Genomic DNA, 16,864 nt, shown 5'->3' with positions numbered 1-16,864 from the left:
AGTACGCTCTATGACATTGGTCTGAGCAGCATATTTTCAAGTCCCATGTCTGACTGCGCAAAGGAAACAAAAGAAAAAATGAACAAATGGCACTACATCAAACTAAAAAGTTTCTGCACAGCAAAGGAAACCATCAACAAAACGAAAAGACAACCTAACAATTGGGAGAAGATATTTGCAAACCACATATCAGATAAGGGGTTAATATCCAAAATATACAAAGAACTCCTACAGCTCAACAACAAAAAAAACAACAATCCAATTAGAAAACGAGCAAAAGATCTGAACAAAGATTTCTCCAAAGAAGATATACAGATGGCCAACAGGCATATGAAAAGATGCTCAACATCATTTGCTATCAGGGAAATGCAAATCAAAACTACAATGAGGTATCACCTCATTCTGGTCAGAATGGTTATAATTAACAAGACAGGAAACATCAAATGTTGGAGAGGGTGTGGAGAGAAGGGAAACCTTGTTCACTGCTGGTGGCAGTGCAAACTGGTGCAGCCACTATGGAAAGCAGTTTGGAGTATCCTCATAAAATTAAGGATAGATCTACCATATGATCCAGCTATTCCACAGCTAGGTATTTATCCAAAGAACTTGAAAACACAAAGGCGTAAAGATACTTGCACCCCTATGTTCATTGCGGCATTATACACAATAGCCAAGACTTGGAAGCAACCTGGGTGCCCATCAAGGGATGAATGGATAAAGAAGATGTGGTATTTATACACGAGGGACTACTACTCAGCCATAATAAATGATGAAATGCGGCCATTTGTGACAACATGGATGGACCTTGAGGGTATTATGCTGAGTGAAATAAGTCAGAGGGAGAAAGTGAAATACCATATGATCTCGCTCATAAGTGGAAGATAAAAACGACAGAAAAAAACCCCACATAGCATTGGAGACTGGACTGGTGGTTACCATTGGGGAAGGGGGCAGAGGGGAGGGCAAAAGGGGTGATTAGGGTCACATGTGAGAGGATTCACTATAATTAGAGTTCAGGTGGTGAACATGATATAATGTATACAGAATTCGAAATATGATGTTCATCTGAAAAAAATAAAAATTAAAAAAAAATTCATAGAGCAATAGAAACAGCAGGAATTGGCAGTCACAGAACTTGGAGTAAATCTCTGGTTCAGTTCTATTTGAGCAAATGATTTAATCTCCAACCCTCAAGTACCACGTGGGTAAAACAGGGACAGAGAGCATCATGCTGAACTCACACAAATGCAGAGAGGAATAGATGAATTATGAGCACCTGACTCAGAGCAGGAACTTAATAAACACTAGGTCCTGCTCGTTAATAAAAACATACCTGAGAAATAGTGATGCTTTAAAGTTTAAAGTGCACATGCATCATTGTTATAGTTTAACTTTCTGGTTTATCAGAATCTTCACCAGACTTTATTGAAAATGCCAAATGTTGGGAAAAAGGCAGAAAAACAACATAATTTGATTAAAGCCGTGGTGACCTCCCCTGTTTGATGGCTGTCAGCCAAGAGAAGTGGTTGATTGTGATCATTCTGTCTAAAATCCTAAGAAAGTTGTTAACAAATTGCAAACAAACAAGTACAGAAACAAAGTCTGTTGGAGAAAAGTAGTTTCCTCCTTGGCACTCTGGTACACGTTATGAGAACTTATCTTTATAATCACACACTTATCCTGCTTTGTCCTTTGGGTATGATTTACAGATCATATAAAGGAGTTTTTGGATGATGTGTGTTGTGCAGCTCACTCCTCAGAACATTTAATGTTGTAACTGAAACAGTCATATGGTAGTGTAGATAAAGACATAAGTTTGGAAGCCCAGGTCAGACCCAGATCTGGCCCAACAGCTCCAGATTCCATCACTGGTCCCTGACTGAAATGACGACCAGCTTCGTAAGGCCTGTTTTTCCCCTTTTCCCTTACTTCTTTCCTACCTTTGTGTCACCCAGCATCAGCCTCCTCAGTGCCCCATTCGCCTCTTTGTTTCTGAGGGTGTAGATCAGGGAGATCAGGAGAGGGGTGATGATGTTGTAGAAGAGGGTGAGGAACTTGCCCTGGTCTTGGGAAGAGCTGTTCCCAGGTTGCGTGCACATGTACATGATGTTTCCATAGTAAAGTGAGACAACTGTGAGATGGGAGCCACAGGTGTTGAAGGCCTTTTGCCTCCCTGACACTGACTGAATTTGTAACACTGCCCTCATGATGTAGCCATAGGAGACCAGGATAAGTACCAGAGGTGACAGCACAATGCCCACTGCCAGGACAAACGCAGTGACCTCAATGGCAGTTGTATTGACACAGGCCATCCTGATCAGGGCGGGTGTCTCACACAGGAAGTGGTCCACATGGTGGTTCCCACAATGTGGTAAGAGCAGGGTAACTGGGGACATGGCCAAGGAGTTGGCCATCCCACAGCCCCAAGCCACCAACACCAAGGCCATGCAGAGGCATGGATTCATGATCACCATGGAGTGAAGGGTCTTGCAGACTGCAACAAAGCAGTCATATGCCATGACGGCCAGGAGCAGACACTCCACACCACCCAGACCCAGGAATAGGAAGAGCTGGATAGCACAGCCAGTGTAGCTGATGGTCTTGTCACCTCCACTCAGGTTACAGAGGAGCTGGGGGATGGAGCTGGTGGTAAAACTGAGGTCCAGGAAGTAGAGATGCGTGAGAAAGAAGTACATGGGAGTGTGGAAGTGGAAGTCCAGCTGGAACACCAGGATTATGGTAGTATTGCCCACAAGTGTCAGGAGCTATGCAATCAAGATGACCACAAAGTGGATTCTCTCCAGATGGGGACTATCAGAATACCACAAAAGGATGAAATTTCCCTGGGTGCTGTCATTGGTTCCATTACCTCTACTGCAACTGAAGAGAAATATGGATACTAATAATGGTGACAGTATGTATAAGGGAGCACTTACTATGAGCTAGGTGTTCTATGCTGTTTACATTTATTTATTCATTTAACACCAACCACAGTGATAAGAAGTTGGCACTCTTATTACCCCTGGCTTACAGAAAAGGAAACTGAGGCAGATGTGTGTTAAGGAAATTATGTTATAGAAAGGGGCAGAACTGATTCTGAACCCAGGAAATGAGGGTTAGAGTCTTCACCCTTCACTGCTGGTACTGCCTCAAATTCCAATGACAGGAAGGACAAATCCTGCCATGACTCAACCACTGATTCTTCTCAAGACACAAGTTCCTAAGCTCCTGCTAAAACCTCAAAGCCCAAAAGAGAGTCCCTGCATCATCAATTAATGGTATTTAGGAAATATTCATTATATGGAGAATGCTTCATTTGCTCCTTATTCAAAAGACACACCTCACTTGTTTGATCATTATTCTTAAGGTAAACTACCTAAGTAAATAAATAATGTGTGAGGCAGTAGAATATTATTAAAGCAACATACACACAAAAATAATCTCGCTTTCTTTCTCTCTTGGGTCAGGTATTGAAGAAATAGAGTTTTTTTTTTTTTCTTTCCAAGTACTATATACCACTTGAGGAGAAAGCAATCACAAATATTTGCAACAGATAGTAAAACTTTAATGCCACAATTCACATATATGTACAGAAACTTCTTTCAAATTGCAATTCGAAGAATGTATGATATTCAAAGCAAAGCATGTCTGAGAACATAAACTACAAGTCTTACAGACTGATCTAGAGGAACGGATTTAGAACGTTTGGACTACAACCCCAATCTCCCCTGTTATAATCCCTTAGCCAACAGATACCATTATGAGATCTTGGAACACTCATTTACCTTTTCATAGTTTTCTCAACTAAAATGGTATTAATCAAACTACCTTGTTTGTTTTACAGATGAGTTTTGAGATTTTTTTAATATGAAAGTTGGTAAATATGAAAGTCTATATGTATGTTACATCAAGCCTATGTATCATACAAACAGGGAATGGGAAAATAAGCTCATGAGAGTAGTCAGGGAAACTCTGAAAAAAAAGAGCAATTATAATGAGGAGAAACTATCCTTAATATATATCCAAAGACACTTTGAAAATATCATCATTGAAACATAATCATTGACCAGGCATTTTGGGTGTGGGGAATGTTAATCCTTCATTAACTCGATTCACTCAAACTAGCAACAATTCAAAAATGTAAACATTGAAAAAATACAACTACTATAAGAAAGCGTAATGGTTGTTCTATTTATTTGTTTTTCCTGGTTATCTTGGATTTAGGTAGATCTTGCTAGACAACTTGCAAATCTCTAAAGATCTGAAGCAATATATAGATAAATTTGCATATTTTTTAAAAAGTCTATACTGTAAGAAACACAACAAAATGTAAAGAATAATTATCATCCTAGAGAAATTCAACATAACAATTGAAAAGCTATCATGTTTAATAATTATTTCAAGAAATTGGCAAGAGAACATGTAACAAGAAATAGGCAATGATTTGAAGAAGCAGTTCACAGACATAAGATTTACAAAAACATGACTTAAAAGTATTAAATTATTCCCAGTGATGATTAAGGGTATAAATTTAGAATATAAATATAAAAATATTTTCTTTCTAGATAGGTAAGTACTTAAAAATGTCGTATATACAGAGCTAGGAAAAGTGTAGGGAAATGAGCCCATTGACTCTTGATAGGAATTTAAATTGGCCTAGTATCTTTGGAGGGGTCTTAAAAAACATCATTAATTAAAATGCACATATATTTTGACGTTGTACATGTTATTTTAACAAGAGAAACATTTGTATTCCATAAAATTTAGAATTACATGTTTTTTTATGACCCACTAAGTCTGCATCTAGGAATTTGTCCTTCATTTATTAACCTGAAACATGTAATTACACCTCCTCAAGAATCTCCACTATAGCATTCATTGAAATGGATAATACTCAGAAACAATGTATATGTTTAAAGTTACTGAAATGATTTAATAAATAACAACTTTAAGAACTAGAACAAAACCACTACTAAATTGAAATAAGTATATGTATGCGGCTTCCCTGATATTTTTTCCAAAAGTCCCATTAATTTCAAACAAGTGGAGGGCCAAATATAATGTTTAGTGAGATTATATGAAGTGTGACCCCATTTTTTCGGTCAAAAACTCTCTCTAGATACGTATATTTCTATTAAAATTGAAACAATATCTGGAAGCATACATTGAATTGTTAAAAAAGACTCACTTCTAGAGATCGAGAAGGGGTTTAATGAGATTTTCATTTTTACATGATCCTTTATTTATTAAATAATTAACTAATAATTGAATTATTATGAAATTTTAAAAATGCATATGCATGTATATAGTATAATATATTATTTAGAAAATTTCCTTATGAATAATGCTTTTAATCTGTTAATCTATCCTTTTAACTTTGTCATGACACTTTTACAGAGATATTGTCCCATTCCTCTTAAAAATATATGTTTTTTAATTAATAAGCTAGACAAGGAATGAAAGCAGAAAGGAGTACAGGAAGTTAGGAAGGAAAACAGACTGAAACAAATTTTCAATCACCATAATAAAGCCAGTGTTTCACAACAAACTTCTGCACCATTTCATGGTCCTAAAATTGAGAACCCTTTGAATTAAGAGAAACGTGGAAATGAGAATCTGAGAATAAGCCAAACTCAGTGAAAGGGCAAGAGTTTGGTTTTCATGTTAACTTGAGCTCCAACCTGCTTCTGAATGGGTTTTCTCAATTTTGATGTAGAGGGAAAAAAGGCTTCTTTATAGGCAAATTAGCAATAATTGAAAGAGCATGTTCTTGTTAATACCTCATATCTTTCCAGCTCTTGAACAGGATGCTGCTCTTTCCTCCTCTTGGAACAAGACAGGAGCACTTGTCTTGCAACAAGCCCTGCTGCTAACACACACTTCTTTCCATGGAAGAAACAGAACTCTCATGTGGAAAACAGAGGTCCTTCACTTTCTGAATGGTTCTAAGAAGGGACAAATGCTTTCTCCCTTTAAATTTAAACTGTAGCAGGAATATAATGTTTGCTTTTCTCTGTTTAGATGTCCTTCTGAGCATACTGGTCCAGTATTAACAGCCTCCAACTCTCCCCACCTTTCCACTTGCAATTTATTCTTTATAAGCACCTTCCACAGCCATTGCAAATATCTTCATATTTAACCTAATTTTCACTTGTTCTTGCACACAGCAAATTTCATGGTATGTCATGTGAAATAATCACCACTCTCCTGGTGAGAGGAGAGATAGGCAATAGGCATCCTTTTATCTTTTATACATGGACTCAGTGTAGCATCTCGAAGAATGAATACTTAATTGTTAATGTGGCAGTTCAAGTCTTTCCTACCTTAGGGAATCATTTACTTGTCATTGCTCAAATCTAGAAAAACTGAAAAATGTTCTCATTCCAAACTGAAGAGACCTGAGCTCTCCTCACACAAAAGTGTGTGGTGACACATGGAAAGTTCAGGGAATGAAACCAATGATTGACAACTCATGGTTTTTCAGGCATGATTTTGTCTGGAATTGGAGATGGCAGAGTATCTCACCTGTATTAAGGGGAGTATTGCTTTGTAAAACATTTGTTAAATTTGTGTATTTGGGAGTGAGTGTGCTACCAGTGTGCAGCAGGGTAAAATATATGTTTCCCTGTAGGTGCTGGCCAAAAAATGTGAACACTATTGCCCCCAAATTCACCTGCCGCCTCAGACATGCCCGCACTGAAACCACAAGTCCACAAAATGTCCTTTTTTCAGTTCCTAGAGGGTGAGTGGTCATATGGTTAAAGATTTTAGTTTACCCCCAAAACATTTTTATTCTTGAAGATTAAAGAGTTTTAAACTCACAAAAAGTGTGTCAGCAATTGCAGATGATATGAAATGGAATCAATGTTTTCAGACCAGGGAGCAGGCCTAGATCACCTCAGTCATGAGCTAACGTTATTCCATCTCCCTCCATGAGATCGATAATACCCTTTTCAATGTTATTTTTTTTCAAAATGAAACTCACATGGCTGATTGCATTTTCTTACATCTGCCTGACAAATCTCAGTCGCTCTTAACAAACACCAGTGTCAACATAAAAAAAAAAAAAAAAAACTTTCTATTTTGTGTTTCTTCATGTTTTGTTTACTCAGTACTTTTATATTTCATCTTTTTTTTTAAGATTTTATTTTTTTCCTTTTTATCCCCAAAGCCCAAAGGTACATAGTTGTATATTCTTCGTTGTAGATCCTTCTAGTTGTGGCATGTGGGATGCTGCCTCAGCGTGGTTTGATGAGCAATGTCATGTCCACGCCCAGGATTCGAACCAATGAAACACTCGGCTGCCTGCAGCAGAGTGCACGAACTTAACCACTTGGCCATGGGGCTAGCCCCTATATTTCATCTTTTAAACATCATTTCTCATTGATAAATTTATTGCTGTGTTAAAAGTAAACAGCATGAGTCATGATGTAAGTGCTTGTGTGTAGATTTCTGTCTTGGCATTTCTGTCATCATCCATAAACTTTCCAAGATCAAGGAGAAATTTCCTCATTTTCTTTTTTTTATTTCCCTTTGAGGAACTCCATATGGCTTTTTATATTTAACAAGCCAACAGAAAAATACAGACTTCTGCATTGAGCTTCTAAATCTATAAATCTATTCACCATTTTTATTTGTAAGCTACAAGAAACCATTGAAGTTCAAAAACGGAAAGGTGCAGATTTAGTTGAAGGACCTTGGCGGGAATGGGCAATGTCTTCTCTCCTCCTGAGTGAACACACATGCTCCAGCCAGGTAAAATTCTAGATGTGGGAGGAAATGAAAGTGCCACTCCTGGGCTTGGCCCATTCTTCTATAAATGTAATGGACCATGATATTTATGCAGCAGTTCTTATGGCAATGACAACATGATGCAACTCTCTCAAGGATAGACTAGAGAGGGATGCTGATGGTGGTCTGGGTTCATCAACAGCTCCAAGTTCTGGGGAATCTTCTGAACTCATGGCACTATTAGTACATACATGGAAGTGTGCTGTAGGCATGCATCAAACTCTCCAATCTCCCATAGGGTCAACACAGAAAATGAGGACCATGAGAACTTGTCCCTTGCTATGGAAATGATTTATTACATCATGTTACGTAAAATAGGGGACTCAATCCATTGTTTTTCTAAAAACATAAATACTGATGGAAATGTGCCCCATTTCCAAGAATTCTCATGTGTCTAAGAAAGAATTGAGGCATAATCAGTCCCATCCCACCTGGAACAGGATCATGCTTTTTTTTTTTCTTAAATCTACTGAAAATAAGGCAAAAGTAATTTGACATTTTTTAACTAAGAATTTTATGACTGAAAAATAAACCCACTATCCTATATAGTAGAAGAAATTCACAGGTACATCATTTAATAGAAAGTTAAAAGAGCTAAAAGTGTGAACTACTTATTTATTTTTATTTCTTTTGTTTTTGGATTTTCAAAGAAGATGTCAGCAGACCTGGATTTATATTTTAGTTTCAAAAGCAGTTGGATTTTCCCTCTAGTTAAGAGGGAAATTGAGCAAGCATCATGAAACCCTGATTTATTAGATTGTGTATATGACCATTACATTTTAATCCTTTTGTAGAAGCAAAAATGATACCACAGAACATAAACTTTTAAAGATAATAAGTAAATAAATTAATAGAAATAGAGTCCCTAGAATCAGTCAGGCAATATCAGAGAAAAATAAGACTATTTTAAGTCAATTTACTAAGGAATTAGTCAAAATTATTATTTGCATACATTTGAGTAGATATGGTCAGAGAATCAGAGAGTAAAGAGAATATTCCATATAGGTGAATGTGTAGAACTTGTACATTTGTAGAATATATGTTCTATTCATATGCAGACCACATCCATGCTTCCTTCTTCCCCACATAATGAGAGAGCAGAGCCTCAGAGGGCCCCAGAAGGACACAAAAATGTGAATGGTGTTTGGAGAGCAGATGGGTTTAATAAATCCCAGTGTTCCAAATTTCACTGCCCTTTGGGAGAGTAACAGTTGAAATCGCCACTTTGAATTTTAGTAGCACTTTCTTCCTGCTAATGAAGCTGTTTTACTTCCTGCTCTCTACCAGCTCCAAACACCACCCTCCTTTTGGTTCCCTTCATTCATGGACTTCCCAACATGCTACAATAATTAGCTTATTTACTTATGAATTTACTTGACAAACCAGTCACCTGACTGTGGGGTGGGGGAAATGACCTAATTAGTTATTTGAATAAATCATCCAGTATTCAGCTGAACTGTAGATATAGCTCTAGAGAGTTACAGCTTCAGAAAAACTAGAATCTAATGTAGGGGGCTGACTTTTTAATCATTATTTATGATTATAGCTACTATAATGTTTTGGGCTAGAAAAAAAATCCGATGTATAATAACAGAGGGATGCACAGAATGCATTTGGGAGATACCAGAGTACAACCATGATAACTGTTAAGAAATCAATGTAGAAATCCAAAGGGAGAGTATGGAAGCTCTCCCTGGGGTTATACAAGTGGAGTGGTTAGGGCTGACTGAACTCTAGATGTATTCTGAAGGTAGAGCCAATAAGGTGTGTTAATGGACTAGATGTGGGGTAGTGAAATCAAGAGAGGAACCAGGGCCCTGCCTGGTGGCATGGCAGTTAAGTGCTCATGTTCTGCTTTGGCAGCCCGGGGTTCACCAATCACATCCCAGATGCGGACATGGCACTACTTGGCAAGCCATGTCACCACTTGGCAAGTCATGCTGTGGTAGGCTTCCCACATGTAAAGTAGAGGAAGATGGGCACGACTGTTAACTCAGGGCCAGTCTTCCTGAGAAAAAAGAGGAGGATTGGCAGATGTTAGCTCAGGGCTAATCTTCCTCAAAAAAAGAAAGAGAAGAATCAACTGGATTTTTGACCTGAGTAACTGAATAAATAGAGTTACTATACATAGAGATGGAGAAGTCTGTGTGTGCATGTGCTCATGTCTGTGTGTGTGTGTGTGTTGATTAGTGGAAAGTTAGCGCTAAGTTTAGGTATGTTGAGTTTAAAATGTGTATTTCGATGTCAAGTGGACAGTTGAATATACAAGTCTAGCATTCAAGAGAACAGATAAAGAAGAAAGTAAAGGGGAAGTCAGAATAGGTGTGGATTTGGAGGATTTTACTGTCAGAGAACCAAAATTCCAGAAAGAATAGTAGATACTTTTTAAGAATTGGGAAGGGAAAAAAAACAGATCATACTAGGAGGTGCACAAAGTTTTGTGATTCTTTGGAATGCAAAGGATGAAGGAATACTCAAGTTGGTTTAATGACTGATTTAAATCATGATAAAATGCACAGTGAGATGTCTGAATCCAAAGGAGACAGAGGAGACCAGGATGTTACCTTTCTAAGTAGGGAGGAGGCGTTTCTGGGACTCTTTGTTCACCTCTTGAGGAGGGTCGAAAGTCTGAGCCTGTTTGGTGGTCTCCTTTCACCCACTGGTCTTCCTAGTCCTGGTAAAAGAGTTGATCCCCCTGGGGATGCATGATCTAGTACCAGTGACTCTGTCCCTCCTGATCCCCATGGGGAAGGGGCTCTGCTGCTCTGAGTGTATGTCCTCTGTCATGACTTCTGTCACAGAGTGCTGGCCTTGCAGTGACACAAAGACTTAGGTGTTACACTGAGTTTCCAGCCCCCACTTAGCTTCTGATGATGGGGAGACGTGAGCTGAGATCCACAGCATGAACATCTTCACTACTGAGATCATACATGGAAGAGGCCTAGGGCCTGAAGGTTCCGTAAGATATCAAAAAGAGGGATGGGGATATTTTATGATTACTTTTGCTTGTATATGAGAGATGGAAGGAAAATTCTTTGCTTATGATCAAGGATAAATGTATCAAACATGAACATATAGAAATCTTTCTTTAATATATGGACTTATCAATAAGATATGTAGAAACATCTGGAAACAGAGTTCAAAATTGTAACATTTCTAAAATTGTGATATTCCATAACTTTCCTTCTAATGCAAAAAGTCTAAAAGGAAAAATGTTTAAAAATCTAGAAAGAAAGAGACATCAAAAATATTATTGGAAAGTGAGCAAAAGATTTCAGCCAAAGAAATCTCCCTAGAAGATTAAAACACCTCAAAATTCAAGGTAGAGATAAAGAAGAAGATTAAAGATTTGCCAGTTTATTATCAGGATAATATTAACTAAATTTGCGATTAATTAATAATTGTTTAGCATTTAAGCATTTTAGCATTTGGCTACCACTTACTTATTAGATACCGATAAATATTAAGCTGGCAGAAAGGTTAGCCTTGAATGACAAGAATTTTATTGGGAAAGCACAGAATATACTTTAAAAATAAGGCAAATATCATTACTATTTTGTCAACATCATCTACATCTTTACATTGTATTTCAGTAGTAAAGTTGAATTTAAACCAATAATACCAATCATGACCTTAAATATTTACCATAACATTGTAGATGAATATCATTATTCCATAGATAGGAAACATATTAAGTAGCTGATACTGACAGAGAGAGAGGTTATTTGTTTAAAGTTTTACAACAAGTAAATGGCTAGGTCAAAGAAGTAGTTGAATCAGAATTCTGAGAAACTTCTACTCTAAAGAAAAATGTATCCAAAGAGAAGGAAAATGTTACAACTCCAGAGGGGTATTGTGTGGGAATCAGTGATATTAGATTCAGAGGAATGAATTTCATAATCCTACAAATTCAGTCCCAGAATAAAGAGAATTTAAGAAATAGTTGAGTATGGTCTTTTGGAATCATGAATACATAAAGGAATGGTTCTGAATATATTAATTTAGAAGGAAATGGAAGGTTAAACAATAAGTGGTGTAAATCAAAATAGAAAGGATGGATCAAAAAAGAGAGACAGAGAAAGACCGAAAAAGGGAAAGACTCAGAAGCAGAGACAGACAGAAACAAGAGAAGACAAGGAAAATAAGAAGGAAGAGAAACACAGTGATGGATCTGATGCTGCAACAATATTGGACAATTCTGAGCCAATTTAAGAATTGCCATTTCAAATTCTTAACATATGAAATCTTGGAATGAAAATATATTAAAAGAAATAATTATAAATGTGTAAAAATCTTTATCTAATACAAGGCCCATTCATTTGCTGACAGACTCATTAAGAAATTGGGTGGAGACACCTGGAAGAAGAGTGAAGAGATTACTCAATTTCTAAAATTAATATGCTCCACTATCTTCCTCCAAATGTGAATATTTCACATTTTCTATTTTTTCCCTATGGGAAAGTTTCCACAGCAAGAAAGATTAAAGTTCTGATTTGTTGAGGCTTAGAGTATTTCTATCCTCTATTCCACTCCAGGAACCTTTACTAGACTTCAAATTGTTAGGAAGAGAATATTAGGAATGATAATTCTTAACATTATAATCAGTGTCAAGATGACCAATGGATGTCGAGTTTCTTGATCCACTTCTGTCATAGCTGGCAAGAAGAAAAGAATCGTGTCACAGATAAAGAAATAAGGTCGGAGGAGACTAGAGAACAGTTGGGTGGATGTATAGATTCATTTTTGATGTTATAAAAGATTTCATCTGCTTCATAGTCCAAGAAAATCCCAACACAGCAAGGCCATCCAAGGTGGAGGAGAGCTCCTGATGGGCAGGCAAGGACCATGTACTCACACCATTTCCAGAGCCACATGGCTCATACCCCATTCTTGGGAGACAGTATGGTTTCTCCCTTTCTTGATTTAGGCCTTGACAGAGATATAAACCCTACTCAGCTCTTTCTGCCACCATGACTTCCCAGGAATGCCTCTCTGATAAAAAGTTCTACAAACCCAGGATCCAGGGCCATGTGTGAAATCACTTGGGGTTGCCAGGGACATTCCTTCACATTTCTCCATCTTGCACACTGTGCAGTTAAGCAGAAAGAGGAGGCTATGATGTGTTGTGGCAGGGACCAGCTTTACATCAACTGTGAAAAGAATTTTGTAGGACACTTGAAAGGACAGAATATACTGGTAAAAACTTAGGAAGCCATTATATTGAGGAGACAGTCACAATTTTCCTCATTTTTCTATAATAATTCCTGGAGAAAACCAAATAAGTATTTCATCTTAAAAGCCAGTAAGTATATTCTTCACTATTTTGGGGTGTTTTTCACTGCTACTTCTGCATAATTCAGGACTCATTCTCACGCCAATAAAAACATGACCATTGATGGTATTACAAACTGAGTGCATAACCATTTAGCTTCCTTTGATCTACATTCTTCTGCAGTTAAAATAAACTTTACAACTCCCTCAGGATGTAATTTTTCTTCTTAAATTCTACAGGAAAATTTCTTTAATATGAAATTTACCACTTTCAAAAGTGGAGTACTGTGGTAGACAGAATTGTAAGATGGACACCATGACCTTCAGACTTGAGTTACTCTCATGACTGTGTTATATTTTATGACAAGAGGGAGATTGGGTGCTTCTAAGATAATCAAATGGGTCCTTTAGAATCAGAAAAGATTTTATGGCTATTGGGCTGGTGGCAGAAGGGAAAGTCAGAGAGATTCAGATTTGATGTGTCGTTGCTGGCTTTGATGGTGAAGTGGGTCACATGAGGAGAAAGACAAGTGACCTCTAATAGATAGCCAGGAAGGAAATGGGGATTTCAATCCTACAAGCACAGGGAAGTGCATTATTCCAAGAAACTGAATAAGTTCATAATTGGATTCCTCCCCAGAACGCTAAGAGGAGCCCAGCCTGGCCAACATCTTGATTTTTATCTTGTGAATCCCTAATCAGAGAAGCCAGCTGATCCCACCTAGACATATGATCAGCAGAATTATGATTTAATAAATAGATGTGGTTTTAAGTAGCTGAATCTGGAGTAACTTATTACACAGCAATAGAAATCTAATACTGATACTGATACAATCTCCCTCCTAGGGAGATTGATGTGAAATTTTACTTGTAGACATAATTAATAGATGTCTAAATCTCCCTAGTAAAGAAGGGAGGATGTAAAATATTCAGTGTCTTCTCTTCATAAATATTTAAAAGTAGTAAATTTCATTTACATAGTTTTATTTTTAATATTATAATAACAAATACTACTACTACAATTGTTATTATTATTTGTCTTTAAAGCACTTCTAGTGATGTTTTATTGATATTCAAACCTGGCTGAATCACATACGTAGTACATCATCTATGCTAACCTGTGTAGCCACAGTCAAGATGGTCATTATCATTGCCACATTCTGGATGAGTATATTCCGGGTCAAGGAGTTCATATGATTTCACAAAACTCTAGAAATTTTAAATAACAGGGATTGAAAGGTGGGTATCCAAGGAATTGTCAGGGATATTTAATATATGTTATGTCTTTAAACACCATTCTTGCTCCAGCACACTTCTTTATTTCATTTATAAGAAATCTGTGAAGTGGCTTTTAATAAGGTCTATCTCTTGTTCCTCTCCTTATACCTTCTCTCTTAAACTCAATTGCTCACCAAAATAGAACAATACCTTAACCGAACTGCTCATACCTATATTCCCAGTGACCTCCACACTGAAGAATGGACAGTCATTAGAGTTCACACGAAAAGGTTTTTCTCTAGCATTTGATGTCACTGAGAACCTCCTTTCTCTTTCCTGAAGAAACCAGTCAACATGTTTTCTCTCCCTCTCTACTTGCCACCCTGTTTGGACTCTTTTGCTGTTTTCTCCTCTTCTCCTCTACCACTCCCATTGGAGAAATCAATCGTCCCAGGACCTGGAACTATTCCCTCTTCCTCAGCTCACTCCCAAAGTGTTCTTGGGCTGGCTGGCTCATTACTGTAATTAAATTACATTCATTTGCTTTGATTCCAAATGCATATCTCTAGCCTACACTTTTCTACTGAAGCTCCCTATTTGTAAATTAATCTATCAAATATCAACATTCAGATATTTAACATTCATCACAACATTGATTTGTCCAAAACCCAACTCCTTACATTCTGCGCCACCTGCAGCTTTGACCCTGAATATAAATGGCAATTTCATTATGCCAATTCTGGAGATGTACACCTTGGAATCATTCATGACTTTTCTCTTTCTCTGACATTGGATATCTAATCCAACAGGAAATCTTGCCAGGACTACTTTCAAAACATACTAAGAGTCTGTCCATTTCTCAGCACGTTTAGTACTATCACAACCATCTCTGATTGAATTATTGGAAAGTCTCTTATCTACTCCCTACTTCAAGGCTCGGCCATCTCTAGCTTGTTCTCAATAAAACATACAAAGTGATCACCACAAAACCTTAATCCAATCTTATTCCTTCATTTACAACTTTTTTGTTTTCCCATTTCACTTAGAATAATCACGCTCCTAGTGGCATGCCTGTAGGCTCCTGCACTATTGACTCTCTTCTCACTCACTCTGCTGCAGCTGCACAGTCTTTCTCATAGCTCCTAGAACACATCTTCCATCCTTCCATCTCAGGCCTTGGAACTCATCATTTCTGTTGCCTAGAATGCGCTCATCCAGATCAGATATTTCCTGCCTCATCCTCTACTGTGTGAGGTCTCTCTTGATCATCAATTAAAAATTAGGTGCCCTACCCTTGAAATTTCTAGTCATGCTTAACTTTCTTCTTTTTCCAATGTTCTGTATCATCTAATATTCTGCACGTTTTGCATAATTTAAGTAAATATTTGCAAAATAAAGCTATAGATTTGTAGGAATTTGTTCTTGTTGCTCAGTGATATATTCCAACACTTAGAAAAGTGACTCGCATAAAATAGAAAATATTTGTTGAATTGATTAATTAACTATGTAATTCAGTGAAATGAAATGGAACTATGAGGACAGTGATTCTGAGAGTGAATTACTTGCAATAATTCACACAGCTGGTATACTTTCATCTGCCCTTCAGAACATGGATTAAATCATTGAAAAGGACAGCTAATATGGGTTTTCTCATTATGCGACAAAGCTATTTCCGTGTAAGTAGTGAAACCATTATTCAGCCACATTCTGTTTTCAATTTCTGGTATAAATTGGATTAAAGAAATTTTAAAATATTGAGAATATGCTGTCTTAACAATAAAATCAGACCAAAGAAAGTAACTTATGACACTACATTAATTCCTACATAGAAATAATTGATTCAGTATTTTTGGATTTATTGATTCAGTAATTTAAGAAATTCATCAAATTAACATTCATAAAGTAAACAAAACCCATTATAATTTGATACTCTATAATTCCTTGATACCGATGATTGTTTTCTGTTTTCAAAAATGGTTCATTTAGTCCTCCAAACAATATGTTTTTAAGCATTTTATAAAAAAGGACATGGAGATTTAATGAAAATAGTGTTATTTGTATCACATCTAAGATGAGATGAATTGCACTTTCAAGCCCTCTGTTCTAGCCAAATGTAGCTTATGTGGGTGTCAGTGACTCTGTTATTCTATAAGACCTTCAACAAATATCACAATCCTAAATATCTGTTAAGTTTTATTCCAGGAGTTTTATGGTTTCAGGTCTTACATTCAAGCCTTTAATCCATTTAGTGTTCATTTTTGTGTATGATGTGAGATAATCGTCTACTTTCATTCTTTGGTATGCACCTGTCCATTTTCACCAAGACTATCTATTGAATAGATTTTCCTTTCTCCATTGCATACTCTTGGCTCTTTAGTCAAAGATGAGCTGTCCAAACATGTGTCTGTGTGTCTTCTTCTGGACTATGAATTCTGTTCCATATATCTCTGTGTCTGTTCTTCTGCCAGTACCATGCTGTTTTGATATCTATAGCTTTGCAGTATATTTTGAATTCAGCAAATGTGATACCTCCACCTTTCTTTCTTTTCTCAGGATTGCTTTGTCTATTCAGGGTCTTTTGTCA

At 37.0% G+C, this 16,864-nt stretch overlaps 1 pseudogene; it reads right to left on the bottom strand.

Annotated features, from left to right (window-relative positions):
• Window positions 1–15,519, bottom strand: part of LOC138920982 (olfactory receptor 2W3-like) — a 29,675-nt pseudogene extending 14,156 nt beyond the window's left edge.
• Between the last annotated feature and the right edge of the window lie 1,345 nt (window positions 15,520–16,864).

Source organism: Equus caballus, chromosome 27, assembly GCF_041296265.1.
Source record: "Equus caballus isolate H_3958 breed thoroughbred chromosome 27, TB-T2T, whole genome shotgun sequence".
Lineage (NCBI taxonomy): Eukaryota > Metazoa > Chordata > Mammalia > Perissodactyla > Equidae > Equus > Equus caballus.
The sequence above is the reverse complement of the archived record's forward strand: the minus strand, read 5'-3'. Positions and strand labels throughout refer to the sequence as shown.